The sequence below is a fragment of the Lissotriton helveticus genome, chromosome 12 (assembly GCF_964261635.1).
Source record: "Lissotriton helveticus chromosome 12, aLisHel1.1, whole genome shotgun sequence".
NCBI classification, from domain to species: domain Eukaryota; kingdom Metazoa; phylum Chordata; class Amphibia; order Caudata; family Salamandridae; genus Lissotriton; species Lissotriton helveticus.
Window position 1 is genome coordinate 908622700 of NC_136073.1, and position 17501 is coordinate 908640200.

Below are 17501 nucleotides of genomic sequence, written 5' to 3' on the forward strand. Positions count from 1 at the left end.
CCAAAGGGGAGAACCTTGTACTCATAACAAGCGCCCTGCCTAAGGAAAGCGTCTGTGGGTCGGAAAGATGGGGACGGATAGGCAAGCGTCCTTCAAATCTAGGCGAACCATACAATCCCCTTCTTGGAGAATATCCCGTAAAAGATGGATGCCCTCCATCTTAAAGTGGCAGTACACAACCAAGCCATTGAAATCCCTGAGATTCAGTACCAGGCGAGAGCTGCCACCTTTCTTTTCCACCAAGAAAATGCAGCTGAGAAACCCGTGTAGGGTTTAGGGATTGAAACTACTATGGCCCCTTTTTGAAAAAGGGTGTGAACGTCAGAGGAGAAAAAATCTTGCTCTTGATGGGAAAAATACATAACCGGAGGTGGGGAGGTCTTCATGAGGAAACTGTACAGGTCTAGCTTTCAACCCAGAACTGTCTCCAGAACCCAGACTGCATATAATATGTCACTTCCTGTGGAGGAAGCCAGGCTGTGGATTTTGGGTGGCTAATATTCTAGGGCTCAAAAGTAAGCAGCTTAGGCTGCGGGCGTGGTCAATATGCCGCTCTTTACATTGGTGCTTACAGGGCCCAAGAGCATCCTCATGTTCTGAGGTCTGGTGAGAGGAAGAGCTGGAATCATCCTCCTGGAAAAGATTGGGTGCTGGGACTTCAGAAGAGGCACTAAAATCCTGATCTGTGGCCAGAGTGCTAGCCAGACTAGCAAAATCTGCAGCGTTGGAGCCCTTGGGGGTCCTCTTACTGGTCTTGGTACACAAAGGATGAGTCGGAAGTCAACCCTGTTGTTCTGCGTAGCCACAGAGATGTCGCTTTACAGACTCAACGGTCCGTACCAGGGCTCTGTTGAAGGAGTGCTGCACCCCCGCATCCAATGCGTTCACCAGCTCTTGTTCCAGGGACTCAGTGGGCCCCTCATAGAAGTCAACTTCTTCATAGTACTCTGCCATAGTGAAGGTTTCTGCCCTGCGGAGGTATAAGTGTCCCCGGAGGATCAGACCAAAGACTAAGAAATGTTAGTCAGGAACAATCAAGTCCCAAGCAGGCGCAATAAAGGGGGAGTCAAATCTAACCCCAAGTTAGGCCAGGCAAATTAAGTATTTAAAATATCCAGTAAACAGTGGAGGGAGCGCCTGCACAATGCTCTATGCGAAACCTATGGCAATTTTTGAACCCTGTGCTTTACCTAGGCCACAGGGTGTCAGTTGGGAGCAAGTCACGAGGGCCTGGGACTGAGAAGATTTTTTTATACGCATCTTCGCGCGTTCAATCCAAGCCTCCAAATATCGGAGGCAACATAAATGACCACTGTGTACGTGCGAAGCCACCCAATTTTGAAAAATAAAGAGAGGACCGCACGTCAGGCAGGCGCGTGTCTTCGCTCCCATCTCCCACTCCACAGAAACCAAACAGCGGACTCCACGTCGGGAGGCAGAGTGCTCCCAAACAACTTGAATGCAAAGTAAGCAACGAGGCAGGACCATAAACGGGCATAACTAAATGAAAGCAATAACTACTGACAAAATATCTAAGCAAACAATGCAAAAAAAACAGGCTTGGAGTGCTACAATAACAAACTAGAAAAACTAGCAATGCAGCATATCTGTCAAAATAACAGTTAATAAAAACCATTACACAGAAAGTATAAGGAGGAGTGCTCTTAACTGGGTGCAAAGCAGCAAAGAAAGAGGATGCTCCTTCGCTGTTTATGGGTTATATAGGGCACTGTCTCAATAGTTAGTCATGTGACAGTAGGGTCTCATGGGATATGTAGTATTTTTAAAATGTTTATTTTGATTGGCTGCTGTTTAAAAAGTAGTAAAAGAAAGAGATACATAATCGGAGCCCCGGTCCTGACAGAATTAGAGAGCTACTGGCATTGTTAATGTCTTTTAGCTATATGTTGTGGAGTGGATGTATGTGGTGTGGAGTGGCTTTATGTGTGTTGGAGTGGAATTGTTTGTTGCGAAATTGTGCTGCGTGAAATCAAATATTTTTTAGTTAAAGCGTCTAGAATTTTCATTCTATTAAGGACTCGGAGGTGAAGATTATGCTTTCTCTTTCTTTTCTGTTTATTAACATTTTTTACAGCAGCCAATTAAATTTAACATTTAAAAGAAAAACTACATTTCCCTATAAGACACTGTAGGAGGCTAACTTAGTATATGGTGCTCACTTATGTAAGTGTAGCACCCTGCACTAATTCAGAAAACCCTAATGGTGATTTTAGTGGTTTTGGACAACCATAGAAAGCTAAGTGGTAGCTGTGGAGAGCAGCGTTCAAGCTTAGTCCAGAAGAAGTGTAAAGCAGCTTGTTTTACCAGTACTTAATCTTATTAGTATAGGTTAAGTGAAGAAGAACCGCACAGAGCAGTTATAAAAAATATGTATTTATTATTAACACTCACTAACACTATGTTTTATCTCCTACCCGGAGATATAAGCACTATACAGACAATACTTTTGCCAATAGAATACGTGAATAGCACAGAATACACCGTGGTCTGCCGGGGGGGGGCTGAACCACATACTAAAATAGTGGAATGCGAACCACGACTTAAGTCAAGAGTGGAACCAGAAGACGTAGAAGAGTCGGGGACCCAAGGAACCACCCAAGGTGAGTATCTAGGAACCCCACGGAGGTCGTGTGAAATGTGGGAACACGACCGCGTACTCAATTCAAGTCAATGGGTAAGTCACAGTTGCAATTTTAAAGAAGAAAGACCGTTCTGGGCTCCCACGAACTTCGGAGTCCGTGGGAGCACAGGATCAGGAGACTGGTCAGCTTCATTGAAGTGCAGATGCAGGGGAGTGACTCCTTCACTCCAAGGGAGATGTCTTCGGTGTCTTGAATGTCCACAGGTCCTGTGAAGAACCTGTATGGAGCACAGGCACAGACATTACAGCAGACTTGTAGGACGACAAGACCAGGAGCAGCAGGAGTCTTCCCAGTTATAGTCTTGGTTCCAATTCTGAAGTCCAGCAAAGTCCACAATGCCCAGACGGTCGTAGTAGAAGTGGTATTGGATTTGAATCTTGTCCCATGGCGAATCTAGGGACCCACCCACAGGTAAACCCTTGAGTACTCTCAGGAAAGGGTTGGGAAGATTCAGGTTGTCCCTCCTAGAGGAGGGGCTGGACAGAGGGGAGGATACGCCCATGTCCTTTGTATAGTTTCGTGACCGAGCGAGAGCCAACGGTTCACTTAATTGGTTTGAACTGGAGTATGCAAGGAGGGCACCAAATGTGCCCATCAAGCAGTCTCAGTGACGCTGCCAAGGACCCCCACCCTGCCCCAATACACTAAGCCCTGTCTGGGAGGTGGTCAAACCTCTCTGTGACAGGAAACCTAATGTCCTGCCTTCTCCTGCTCGAGCTTGGCTCAGCAGCAGGAGAGCAGAATCGTGTATCTGGTCGGAAGCAGCCGCAGTTTGCTCTCTGGTTCTAGAAGACTGGTACCAGGAGCATGACACGGTTCATTGCAGCCAGTTTAGAGATGGTCATCGCGTAATGACGCATGGTCACTCTATGTATCGTAATGGCTGATGCACTTAGAACCTGGGAGAATGGACTCCGAAGGTTGCAGGGGTGTCCTGCTCATGCAGGGGCACCCGAGCATGTAGAACTGGGCACCCTGCGTTCAGGATTGAAAGGCCTGCCTTAGGGGTGACATAGTTTTTATATGCAGTGATCTCAGATATAAGGAAACTTATATCTGTTGTAAGTGGTGGTAGCACCAGCTTACACAGGCTTCAATGGCAGATCTGAAGACACAATTTGAGTGGTCCCTCGCGGGTGGCACAATAAATGCTTCAGCCCATGGGAGACCCCTGGTGTACCTATGCCCTGGGTACCTTAGTACCATATACTAGGGACTTGCAAAAGTATCCCAGTAGCCAATCTGGAGTTTACCTAAGAACTCACCATGTCCAATGTACGGAAAAAGCACAGAGACTGGGCTCATGGTTAGCAGGATCCCTGTCAGACTACTTAGTAAAACATAATGACACTAGCAAAAAGTGGGGTGGCCATGAAAGCAGATCCTACTTTCCTCCCCCCACCCCCTGAAACGTAAGGAGATAAGACTAACCTTACCCAGTTGAGTCTTTCATTTTCTAAGTGGAAATATTTGGAGAGTCCATCTGCGTTGGCATGGATACTCCCAAGCATTTGTTCCACTGAAAAGTCTATCACCTTTAGGGAAATGGACCACCTCAAAAGTGTAGGGGTTTCTCCCTTCATTTGTTTAAGCCATAAGAGGGGCTTATGGTCTGTCTGAACGAGGAAGTGAGTACCAAACAGGTATGGCCTCAACTTCTTCAGGGCCCAGACCACAGCAAAAGCCTCCCTATCTATGGCTGACCAATATTTCTCCCTGGGGGCCAACCTTCTGCTTATAAAATCTACTGGTTGGTCCTGGCCCTCTGAATTTAGCTGTGATACAACAGCTCCTACCCCTATCAGTTTTTTTCAGTTTTTATAGTCTTTATTTCGAAGTTTTCCTTCATAAAAGACATAACATACATAAAAATTTTTTTTATCAAAAGCAAAAAGAAGAGAATGATATTAATCAAAGTCAAAAGCAAAATATAAAAAGGATAATCCTTAATATAAGCAAATAACCACTTAAAACATTTTTTCCTTTAGCAGTTATCAACAAAAAGAATTATACCAACAATATCTGGAACAGTTTCCGTTATACACAATATTAAAACCAACAAATACAACAGATAATATGTCCCAGAACGTAATCAGTCAATTTCAATTTCGAAATAATCTAGTAAAATTAATGATGGACGCTACTTGCTAGCTTCTTTGATATATCTTGCTCGGATTACCCAAGCCCATCCAAGATATTTTGCCAAACCAATTGACACCCACTCCGCTGTATTAGTTCTTAGAATGTGTATTGCTTCTTTACACACCCGTGTTTTTGTTCGACGACAAACTGGTTTGAGCCACTTCAGACGGGGTGCGCGATAGGCATGACATTCGAATAAGAGATGACTCTCAGTTTCGTTAACTTCTAAACAAAAGGGGCAATACATTTTCGGACTATTCTGCCATTTGTTAGTAAATTCCCTAATTGGTAAGGTGCCTACTCTGAATTGATGATAGAGTTTTCTATCTAGGCCTTTAGTGATGTTATCCCAATAGGTCTCAAGTTGGGGAATTACTTTATAAAGCAAGAAGGAACCGGTAAGTGAAGAACCAGCTGAAAGTGAAATCATATCACTTTTAACAGCAGACCAGAACAACTGTTTAAACTCATTCTTTGGGGGAAAGATTTGATTACCTGGATCTGACCAATGTAACGGTAGACCCATCTTAAGGAGGGTGGCTTTAATGCTCTTGAACCAGGGTATATATCCTGAGCCAAAAGACAGTTGAACCTCCCGAAGCTCATTAGCAAACATTATCAGTTCTGGGGTAGACCAGATTCTTCTCCATAAAGCAACCATTCTAAACAGAGCTTGATTTTTAAGAGATTGACAGCCCATATCGAGCAATAGTGGGATTGCAGGGGTTGAGGGCGGTAGACCAACCAAATTTCGAAAAAATTTGTTCTGAATTTTATCTAATGGTACAAGATCAACATGTCCCCAGAGATCAGAGCCATAAAGAACGGCCGAACTAATTTTGGCCGTATAGATTTTCGTGGCAGGAAGTACTCTTTTCGTGAGGGAGCAACGCTGTTCCTTCACGAGACACCCCGATAACCTAGCTAGTTTGAGGCACATAGCCTCAATCTGTTCTTTCCACCGCAGTCTATAATCAATAGACACGCCTAGGTAGGTCATTACCCATACTTGCTCTAGTGATACTTCGTTCATGGTAACATAACCCTTACGTGGTTTACATTTTGTAAATACCATAAACTTGGTTTTCGAGACATTAATCTCCAAATCATTTAGTTTACAAAACTCCGTGAATTTATTAATGGCAGTTTGCAACCCCACCTGGGTTTTAGCCAGAATCAGGGTATCGTCGGCGAAGATTAAAAGTGGGAATTTAGTCCCTCCCAATACAGGGGCATCAGATGAAACAGATGAAAGGAACTCCACTACCTGATTAATAAAGAGAAGAAAGAGGGATGGTGCCAAGACGCACCCTTGTCTAACTCCCCGCGTAACAGGGAATGACTCCGTTACTTGGCTTTGGGATCCCCATCTCACTCTTGCAAAGTTATGATTATGTAACCTAATCGTTAAGTCTAATAAATCAGGAGGCATTCCCATTTTACTTAGTGCCAACCACATCTTGTCTCTAGGGACCAGGTCGAACGCAGATTTTAAATCTACGAACGCAGCGTATAATGTACCTCCTCCTAGATGCACCGTCTTCCAGTAAATCATGGTGAATCTGACTACCTGATCGATAGTGCTTGTGTTGGCTCTAAAGCCTGCCTGTAGTGGGGACAAGATATTTTCTTCCCTCGCCCATGACTGTATTCTGCCTAACAGCAATCTGGCCATTACTTTTTGTAATGCGTCGATAAGGCTAATGGGGCGATAATTCGCCGCACTAGACTTATCTCCTTTCTTATGTACCGGAAGAATCTCTGCCCCTCTCCAAGATACCGGGATATCTGCTCCCAAAGCAATGGCATTAGCCAGAGCAGTGATATACGGGACCCAATGTTCCATATCATATTTAAAAAGGTCTACTGGGACACAGTCCATCCCGGGTGCTTTGCCATTTTTACTTAATTGTATCGCTATCTCCGTCTCGTGTTCACTAAAAACCACATGTCCGCAGTTCACCAACTGTGGAAGAATCAACATTCCCTCCTCGCTGGGATTATCATTTATTTGTTTATCACGAAACTGGGCTGAAAAAAACTCAACCCACGTATCCGCCGAGACATGGTTAGTTGGGGTTTGCTGGTCACCACATCCACCCCATTTTACTACCTGCCAGAATTTCAAATGGTTACCTGATAGACTGGCCTCATAAAGGTCCTGCCAACGATTATCATCCCATATAGTTTTAGCAAGTTTAAGGGTTTTTCTGTACTCCGCCCTCGCAACTTTAATTGCCTGAGTATCCCTAGATTTAATTACAGATATCAGGCAATTATGCGCCTTCCTACAGCTTGCATCGTACCATTTTGCCCCCAAATTACCTTTTTTTTTATGGTTAAGACCACCTTTAAACGTAAAATGGGTTTTTATTGTGGTAAATAATGATTCATGAATTGGGCCTACCTGATCAAGGATGCCCCTATTTGCCAATATTAGCTCCAACTTTTCAGTAGCCAAAATGACATCCTTGGAGATCTTAGACAGGACTCTAGGGTCTTCCACAATCTTATCCCAGCGAAGCCTACGACAATCGTTACTGAGGACTGCATTCGCGGTTGTATAGATATCAACATTTTGTATTCTATCTATACCCAATTCCATTTTTAACGTGATTGTCAATGGGTTATGGTCACTTTCGGGACGTACAATTACTTCCATGTCTACCAAAAGATTCCAGTACTCCATTTTAAATAAACAGTAGTCAATACGGCTGTTACTATAGCCATTGTCGAAAGTGGGATTTCCTGCAAGGTCAGACTTGGTCCTCCCATTGGCTGCCCTCAAGTTCCTCTCCAGACATAGCCCAAGCCAATGTAGCACTGCCTCTGTTGCCTTAGTAACTGGTGGTAGAGATAGGCTGGGAATGTTCCAAAGTTGGTCTGCATCCTCATAGCAACCATCATCCATAGACAATATGGGCTCAATTGTACAATTCAAATCACCCAGTAACATTACACATTTGTCAGTACCAATATCATTTAGCAAGAGTTCAAGATCATTCATCACTTCAGGGCATTTTCCCCCAGGTCTTCCCCTTGCATAAACGTTGATCACGAATAGATCCTGAGCTTCAGCCCTAGTCAATTTCAAACCCATGAGATCATCATTCGCAGTTATTAACTCATATATCCTGACATTTAGCGATTGGCGAACCCAAATTACAAGTCCCCCAGACGGCCGTCCCCTTGGGCCTTTGTGAGCTGGTTTATAAAAGTTCAAAAAGCCCAGCCGGAAAAGTGATTCCATCGACCAAGATTCTTGAAAAACCATAACATCATATTGCTCTACAAAAATCCCCCAGTCAGTCTCAACCATTTTACCCTTTAGCCCTGCAATATTCCAAGACAGTACCTTTAAACAGTTTACAGGCTCACAAGGAGGATCAGTCGGTAAAAGAACTGGTAGGTCTATTAATTCAACTGGGCCTTCGCACGACACATTAGGCACAATAGAACACAAACCCTCAGTATATTCATCTACCGTCAAGACAACAAGAGAATTATTGCTCAAGTGGTCATCCAAAATTTCCACCACATCAGTTCCTGGGGAGATGACATCTTCCACTAACTCCCGTGTACTATTTAGAATTGAGGGTGAAATAACCTTTAACAAATCTAGATGTCCCTGGTCATTAACCATAAATCCACTATCATGTCAATCTACTCCATCCAACCAACTAAGTGGAGCAAATCGATTTGAAAGGTGGGGCCGGAACAAAGGATGGATGGACACATCAGGAAAGGAACGTTCTCTTGAACCATTCCCAGTAGGGAAATGATTATAGTTTGAGACAGAATTAATTTTTGGGTAGAAGTATTGTAATGATAGGGTCTGAACATCACCAATACGACCAAATCTGGGCTCTCTGCAAATAAGTTCAGCAACCCAAGGTTCTCTAAAACTAATAACAATGCAGTCACCCTCTAGATCTTTTTTACTATATCCAACCCACTCTTTTACTATATCCAACCCACGGTAAAAGCCGGTAAATCCCAGACGGAAATCTTAAAACTGCAAAGCGTCCCACACGCCGTCACAAGGGAAAATGCTTATCAATCCTCGGTGGAAGGGTAGGAGGGGTCGGGGAGAGCGGCCCAGGTGTTGACAGTCAGGGCTGGCGGGCGCTCCTGGGAATTGCAGTCCCAGTTGGAGCGCACGCACTCGCTCGCAGCCCCGGGGAGTCTCTGTCTTCGCCGTTCCCTCCACAAACCTTCAGGCTGCTTGCAACAATGTATCTTTAACGATGCGGGACCCGCGGAGCGGGTTCCGCGAGAAGTAAATGTAAAAGTAAATGTAAAAGCCGGTAAATCCCAGACGGAAATCTTAAAACTGCAAAGCGTCCCCTACCCCTACCCCTATCACATATGCATCTGTCTCGACAATGAAGGTTTTAGAATAGTCAGGACTTTGCAGAATGGGAGCAGTGCACATGGCCTGTATCAGGTCATCAAATTACTTTTGACAGCTAACTGTCCACTGAACTTTCTTAGGCATTCTTTTTAGAAGTTAAGGCATTCGAAGTGGTCACTATGGATCCATACCCTTTAACAAACCTCCTGTAGTACCCAGCCAGGCCCAAGAAAACTCTGACCTGAGTCTGGGTAGTGGGAGCAACTCAGTCCATTAGGTCTGGATTTTGCTCTCCAATGGCTGAACTTGGCCTCCATCTAACAGGTGACCCAAGTATACAACCTTGCTCTGCCCTATCTGGTACTTGGTGGCCGTGACGGTGAGGCCTGCCTTTTGCAGGGCCTCCGGAACATTCCTGAGGTGGTGACGTGTAGTTCAAATAAACCTATATAGGATCTGCACGTTTAGACATCTTACATTGCAGGCTTGGTGTCCAAACTGATGCCAGATTCCCCCACAGAGTATGTCAGCCTGTATACCAGCGAGCTCACAGCGCCACTAGAAACCCCTCTCACCAAGGAGCGAATAGTTCTTGGCAACTATCACACATGACAACTCTGTCCCATCAGGGATCGTGGAATATATGCTACTTTCTGTTCAGTCACTCGTGCTCACTTTGTCTCGGAGAGAGATGGACAGAATAAACGGTGGGGACGTTTTTCAATAAGTATTTATTGAACCAGCGTCATTGTAGTGTAAAATGGGTGTGCTGAAACGATCATTAGACAGAAACAGGTATAGATGATTATAAGCACTAACAGAGTAAAAGGATGGTAGATTTCTACCATAGTGCTAAAACAATGAATGCCGGCAGGTATAAAAATACATGACAGTAATAAAAGCGTACTCCTATGATGCATCCCTAACTTGAAGTCTACTCCTGCAACGGACCCATCAACAGGGTTCTGAGAGAGGAGATCAGGGAGAGGGTCACTTTCTTCCTCCTGTCCCTCATCAGTGGCCATGAGTAAGCTCATGTAGCCCTGTCCGCAAATGGTTTTAGGCGGTTCACATGAAGTTTCCTGTGGGGACTTCTTGGAATGCCAGGTAGGTGACCTCACCTTTCTTTTCAAGGATTGTGTGCGGGTCACTCCATTATTCTTGGAGAGCTAGCTGCTGAGGCCACAGGCTAGAAACACCCACACTTTCTGGCCTAGCTTGTAAACATTCAGGAGATCCTTTTGGTCATGCCAGGCTTTCTGAAGCTCCTGGATGGCTTCAAGGTTTTTACTGGTCATCTTCATGTACTCAGCCATATATGAACGCAAGTCAAGGACATAGTCCACAATATCCTGTTTAGGAGGTTTGAGAGGTAACTCCCAGCCCTCCTTAACTAGACACAATGGACCTCTAACTAGATGTCCAAACAGAAGTTTGAATGGGCTGTAGCCAAACCCTTTCTGAGGAACCTCTCTGTAGGCAAAGAGAAGGCAGGGTAATAAGGCATACCGTTTTTGCCTGAGCTTTTGTGCGAGTCCGATGAGCATACCTTTTAGGGTCTTGTTAAACCCCTCCCCCCAAGCGTGACCGGCCCAATCCAGTTCCCCTCCACGCTCCCGCCTCCCAGCTGTCCAGCCCTCCCTAACCCCTACTTAATGGCACCCGCTGCGGGGACAGGCGAGCAAGGCCACTGACTCGTCAGTGAAATTGCTCCCCCCCTCTCGCAGCTCCACCATTAAGTGAGGCCTGCCCTTACACTCGAGTGTTGGTGATCGAGGCCCTCCTCCACCCGCAGGTTTCCCTGCGCCTCATCCATGGTGGACCGGTGAACCTCTGTCTCCTTCCTCTCGCTCCACTCTTTCACTTGTTCTCTGCCCTCTTTTATTTTTCATTTTTCTGCACTTTTCTGCATCTCCGCTCTTTTCTGCTTTATTTCTGCCTTATTTCCCCTTTTCCTTTTCCCTTTTCTCCTTATTTCCTCCCTTTACCTTTCCCCGCCGCTGCTGTACCCGCACCCCCCCAGCGCGACCTGACCAATCCGGATCCCCTCCCTGCTCCCGCCTCTCAGCTGTCCAGCCCTCCCCGACCCCTACTTAATGGCGGCCGCTGCGCAGCGGGCACGTCAAAGGCAAGCCCGTCTGCACCCGGCCGCGACACGGCCACGACCAGCGCCAGGAACCCTGGACCTCCACACCTCCTACGATATGACCCAGCGGCACTCCATGCTCTCAACCGAGGCCGCAACAACAACTGCAAGCTAGCGTCACAAGCAGACACCCACAGACCCTTCAGCTGCCATCGCTGCGGCACACCTGCAGTACCACCAAGACCACTGACCCAGTGCAACTCACCCGCAAGAACACAACCGAACCGAAGACCCTGCAATGCATCCTCCTCAACGTCCGATCCATCCACAAACACGGCACCGAAATCTGGGACCTCCTCGACAGCACCACGCCGGACATACCTTTCTTCACTGAAACTTGGACCAACACCACCTCGGGACCAGACATCGCCATTGCCATTCCCCAAGAATACAAGTTCTCCAGGAAGGACCGCCCCACGCGCCAAGGAGGAGGACTCGCCATCGTCCACAAATCCAGCCTCCGACTGAACACACTCCCCGACAAACCGACAGACCTGATGGAACACCTCCACTTCAAAATACAGGCCAGGCCTACCTCCGCTCTCCGAGGTACCCTCATCTAGAGACCTCCTGGAACCCGCGGACCTTTCGCCAACTCCATCACGGTCATCATCTCCCCACACGCCATCGCATCCACCAACTACACCTTACTGGGAGACCTCAACTTCCACCTCGACAACCAACTGGACCCCAGCATCACATCCCTCCTGGACAACCTCCACAACAGTGGACTCCGCCAGATAGTGACAGAACCCGCACACTCAGCAGGACACACCCTCGACCCCCTCTTCCCACAAGAAACTCCATCAACTTCAGCCACACCACCAAACTCCCATGGACTGACCATTGATGCGTCCACTTCATCTTCAGAACACTCACCATCCACAGACACCAGCACCTGCTCCCACAAAGAAACTGGACCAGAGTTACAGACGACCAGCTTACCTCATCACTCAGCAACTCCACCCCTACCATCATGGAAAATAACGACCCCAACACCGCAGCCCGAACCCTGCACAGATGCATCTCCGACAGCGCCAACACCATAGCCCCCCTCAAGAAAAACAACAACATACATGCTAAGAAAGCTAGATGGTTTACCACCGAACTTTGTGAGTCCAGACACACTTACCGCCACCTTGAGATGGCCTGGAGGAACACCAAATCTACAGTAGCCCACAACAACATCAGAGCTGCCACCAACGCCCACCACCAACTCATCAGAATAAATGAGGAAGAAAGCGACTGAAGACAGAATCTCCACTCATGCACACAACAGCAAGGAACTCTTCAACATCAACAAGGAGTTCGCCTAACCCAAATCCACCGACATCCCTTCCTCACAAGATCTCTGCAACAAACTCAGCTGCTTTTTCCACCACAAAATCAAGAGCATCTACGAAAACTTCGACGAAGACAACCAACACACTGATCCCTCATCAACCACCCCGACACCCTGAAGCCAGCGATCGACAACTGGACAGCCCTCACCACCGAAGACACACTGAAGACGATGAAGTCAATCCACTCCAGGGCCCCCACGGAACCCTGCCCCCATCATATGTTCAACAGAGCCACTGACACCATTGCACAAATGCTCTGCCACACCATCAACCGCTCCCTGGCAACCCTCTTTCCCAGACGACTTAAAACACGCCGAGATCAACCCCCTCCTGAAGAAACCCTCGCTGACCTCACAGACCTCAAAAACTACAGACCCATCTCCCTGCTCCCGTTTCCAGCAAAAGTCATCAAGAAAGTCATCAACAGCCAACTCGCCACATTCATCGAAGAGCACAACATCCTCGACTCCTCCCAATCTGGCTTCAGAACAAACCACAGTACGGAAACCACCCTCCTCGCCGCAACAGATGACATCCACACCCTACTGGACAAAGGGGAAACACCAGCCGTCATCCTCCACAACCTCTCAGCGGCGTTCGACACAGTCTCTCAGCGCACCCTAAAACGCAGACTCCACGATGCAGGGATCCAAGACAAAGCCCTCGACTGGATCCGCTCCTTCCTCTCCGGCAGAATGCAGCGGGTCAGACTCCCCCTTTCCTCTTGGACCCTACACCAACCACATGCGGAGTCCCCCTGGTGTCCTTCCTCAGCCCTACGCTCTTCAACGTCTACATGGCTCCGCTATGATCAGAACCTACGGACTCAACATTGTGTCACTAGCAGATGACACCCAACTCATCCTCTCCCTATCCCACGTACCCAACACCGCCAGGCACAACTTTCGAGAAGGTATGGAAGCCGTCGCCAAATGAATGAAAAACAGCTGGCTACAACTAAACACCAACAAAACGGAAGTACTCATCATGGGTCCAAACCCCTATGCCTGGAACTACACCTGTTGGCCCTCGGAAGCCTGCCCACCCCCACGGACCACACATGCAACCTGGGAATCATCCAGGATTCAGATCTCAAAATGGAGCGCCAGATCAACTCCGTGTCGTCCTCCTGCTTCCACATCCCCTGCCTCCTAAGTAAGACATTCAAATGGATTCCCCTTGAACACAGAAAGACCGTCACTAATGCCCTGGTAACAAGCAGACTCGACTACGGCAGCGCACTCTATGTCGAAATAAACAAAAACCTCACCCACAAGCTACAGAATATCCACAACTCCGCCGCAAGACTGGTCCTCAACCTGCCAAGACACTGCCACATCTCCCAGCACCTACACACACTCCACTGGCTCCCCATTGAAGCTAGAGTCACCTTCAAGATGCTCACCCACGCTCACAAGGCCCTTCACGACACCGGACCAGCATACCTGAACAGCCGACTCAAATTCCATGCACCGCAAAGGACCCTACAATCAGCCCAGCTCTCGTACGCCATGGTCCCCTGCACCAGAAAGACCACATTGGGAGGCCGCGCCTTCTCCTTCCTTGTGGCCAAAGCCAGGAATGACCTCTCACTCCACCTCAGACAGACACCATCGCTCCCCATCTTCGCAAGAAACCTCAAAACCTGGCTCTTTGACAGACCACCTCCTTGATGGACTGGAACCTGCAAACCCCCCCCAGCACCTTGAGACCCATACGGGTGAGTAGTCGCGCTTAACAAACTCCTGATTAATTGATTGATTGAACCTTTCAAAAAGCCCATTGCACTCTGGATGGTAGGATATGGTAAACTTATGGTTTACTCCACACTCTTTCCACATTGCAGTTATATAACTAGACATGAAGTTAGTATCTCTGTATGTTAAGACCTCTTTAGGGAAGCTCACTCTGGAAAAAATTCCCAGGAGGGCCCTGGCCACTACAAGAGCTGTAGTGGTTCTAAGGGGAATTGCCTCTGGACGAATATACCTCAATATCCCGCATTCTTTTACACCGCAGGGAATCACAACACGGTCGTTACAATGACTGCGTTGTGATTCCGCATACCTTTACTCCGCAAGTCAGAACAACGACTTGAGGAGAGGGGTGCTGGAAGTTGGAATTGTATAATTTACTATTCCAACTCCAGTCAGTGCGGACACTAGGGAAGGTGTTGGATTTTAAATCCATCAACTCCCCCTCCCTCCGCAAGTCGTTGTTCCGACTTGCGGAGTAATAGTATGCGGAATCACAACCCAGTCGTTATAACGACCGCGTTGTGATTGCATGCGTGGTAAAAGATTAATTGTAACCGTCCAACACCCCTCTGGACATATAGTGGCATGGCCCACCACCACCAGGATATAACTGTGTCCAGATGCAATTGAAGGGTTCACAGGACCAACAATGTCAATCCCAACCCTCTCAAAGGGAACCCAAACCACTGGGAGTGGAATTAATGGGGCCTTTGTAGTGCCACCTGACTTGCCACTGGCTTGGCATGTGACACAGGAGTGATAAAATTCCTTGGTGTCTTCTGACATTTGGGGCAAGTGAAAATTAGGGACAATACTGTCCCAAGTCTTACTTTGTCCAAGGTGTCCTGCAAGGGGAATGTCATGTGCCAGGGAGAAAAGAAAACCTCTGAACTTCTGGGGTACTACCAACCTGCTGGTAGCACCAGGCTTGGGGTCTCTATCAGCAGTTTGCTGTCTGAGCTGGTCAAGAGAGAGGCAGGATTGCTTATCCAAACTTAGGTCTGCCCTGGAAGGGCCCCCTGCCCCCAAGAACTCTGCCTGGTCAGTCCCAAATTCCTCTGAGACAGCTCCTTCACAGGAACTGAGATCATCTCCCTCAGGAGACTGATCCTCACTCAGAGTTTGGGAGGAGGATAATTCCTTACCCTTTCTGACCCTCCTCTTAGGAGCAATCTGGTTCATGTTTTCTGGATCCATTGCTCCCTCCATGCTGAGCTGTTTGGCCTGAGCCCTGGTTACATCTAAGACTCTGACAGAGATGCCCATCATCTCTGAATGAGTCCTAAACTCTACTTTAGACCAGGCTGAAATCTCTAAACCATTGCCCAACAGACAATCGACTGGTAGGTCTGGAGATACCACAACTTGCTTAGGTCCAGTTACCCCTCCCCAGCTGAGATTCACAACTGCCAAGGAATGATCAGTCCTGACATTGCTAGCGTTGGTTACTTGGTACATCTGTCCAAGTATGATTTATTCAGGGGGCTCAAGTTTCTCTGTCACCATTGTGACAGTGACCCCTGTATCCGTGAAAGCTATTGCTTACTTTCTGTAGATCAAAGGCTGTTGCCTGTACTTGCCCAAGTTAGTGGGACTTACTAGTAAGGAGGCAACATCAATACCACCATCACAGAGTAGAACAGCCTGAGCTGGAGTTTTGACTAGGCCAGAACCCACCTCCGAACCCAAAGTTAACCCAACTAATCCCTTGGTTGCTGTACTACCACTTGTACTGGTGCTAGGGGGCACAGCTGCTGTAGAGGAAGTGGTAGTAGGTTCCTTGGGCTTTGGACAATCAGCATCTCTTGTCCAATGCATTTTTAGTTTAGTCAAATAACACAAGGTTTCTTTTTGCCTTTCTTGGAGTTTTGGGACTCACCCCCAGATGCAAGTTTTTGGGGACCTTGAGAAGACTCTTTTTTTTGTCTTTGCCCTTCTCTCCACCCTTCTCCTACATTTTAGAAGAATCTTGCTTCTTCTGGTCACCTCCACCACCATGGTTTTTATCCTTGACCCTGGTGCGGACCCATTTGTCTGCCTTCTTTCCCAAATTCTTGTCTGCTCTGCTCTGAACCCTCCCAGGAGGAATAAAGGGGGCTCTCTGTACCCTCTGCACTATTCCCTAGGGGATCAGAGTTCACCAATGTGGGGTCCTCAGACTCCTCTTGGTCATGCTCAGAATTAGGGCCAATAGGGGTAACCCCTCCTGTCCCATCTTCTGGAGCACCCCACCCACTTTGTCCTGATCGCCTGACCTGTCAGGGTTCTGGAGATCATCTATGATAAGCAGCTCTAAGAGATGCTTAGTTGTTGGGTTGCTACCTTTCTTTAATTTCCTAGAGGTACACAGGGTCCTTAGCTCCTGGAATTTAAGACCACTGTATCTAGAGGACTGGGCCTCATTGAGGTCCGTTACTAAAGACATGGGGGGTCATTAGGATCTTGGGCGATCGCCACTGCCCGCATGGCGGTGGCGATCCGCCCGAGATCCGTCTCCGCCCGCCACCCATTTCCCCCCAGCTATATTACTATGGCGGGTGGACCACGGCAGACAGAAAGACCGTCCGCCGCTTTGTGGCCTGGTCGACAAGTCGACCGGGCGGGGTCGACAAGTCGACCAGGCAGAAAAGAGTTTAATATGGTGGCAGTGTCTGCTAGACACCGCCATCCATATTAGTATGGGGGTGGAAACATGCCATTCCGTGGCGGCAACACCGCCACAGAAAGGCATGTGGGAATTACTTGCAGGGGCCCATTGCGGGCCCCCAGAGACTCTGGGGGGTAGGCACCCCCTGCAGTCCCATACACAACATGGCAGGCACCGCACGGTGCCAGCCATGTTGTGCATGGAAGTGCACAACATGCCTTCCTGGCATTGTGGCGGGCGATGCTGAGTGCACCACCCGCCACAATGTCAGGAATACAGGATGTGCCCACCACAGTGGCGGGTGCATCCTAATGGCCCCCACGGGACCCCCGCTCTTATGGCGGGCGGTCCCATTTCACGATAGGATCCTAATGACCCCCATGGTGTATAGGTGTAGTGTGGTGTGGCACTTACCTACCCTGGTGTAAACTAAACTTCCTAAGATTGGA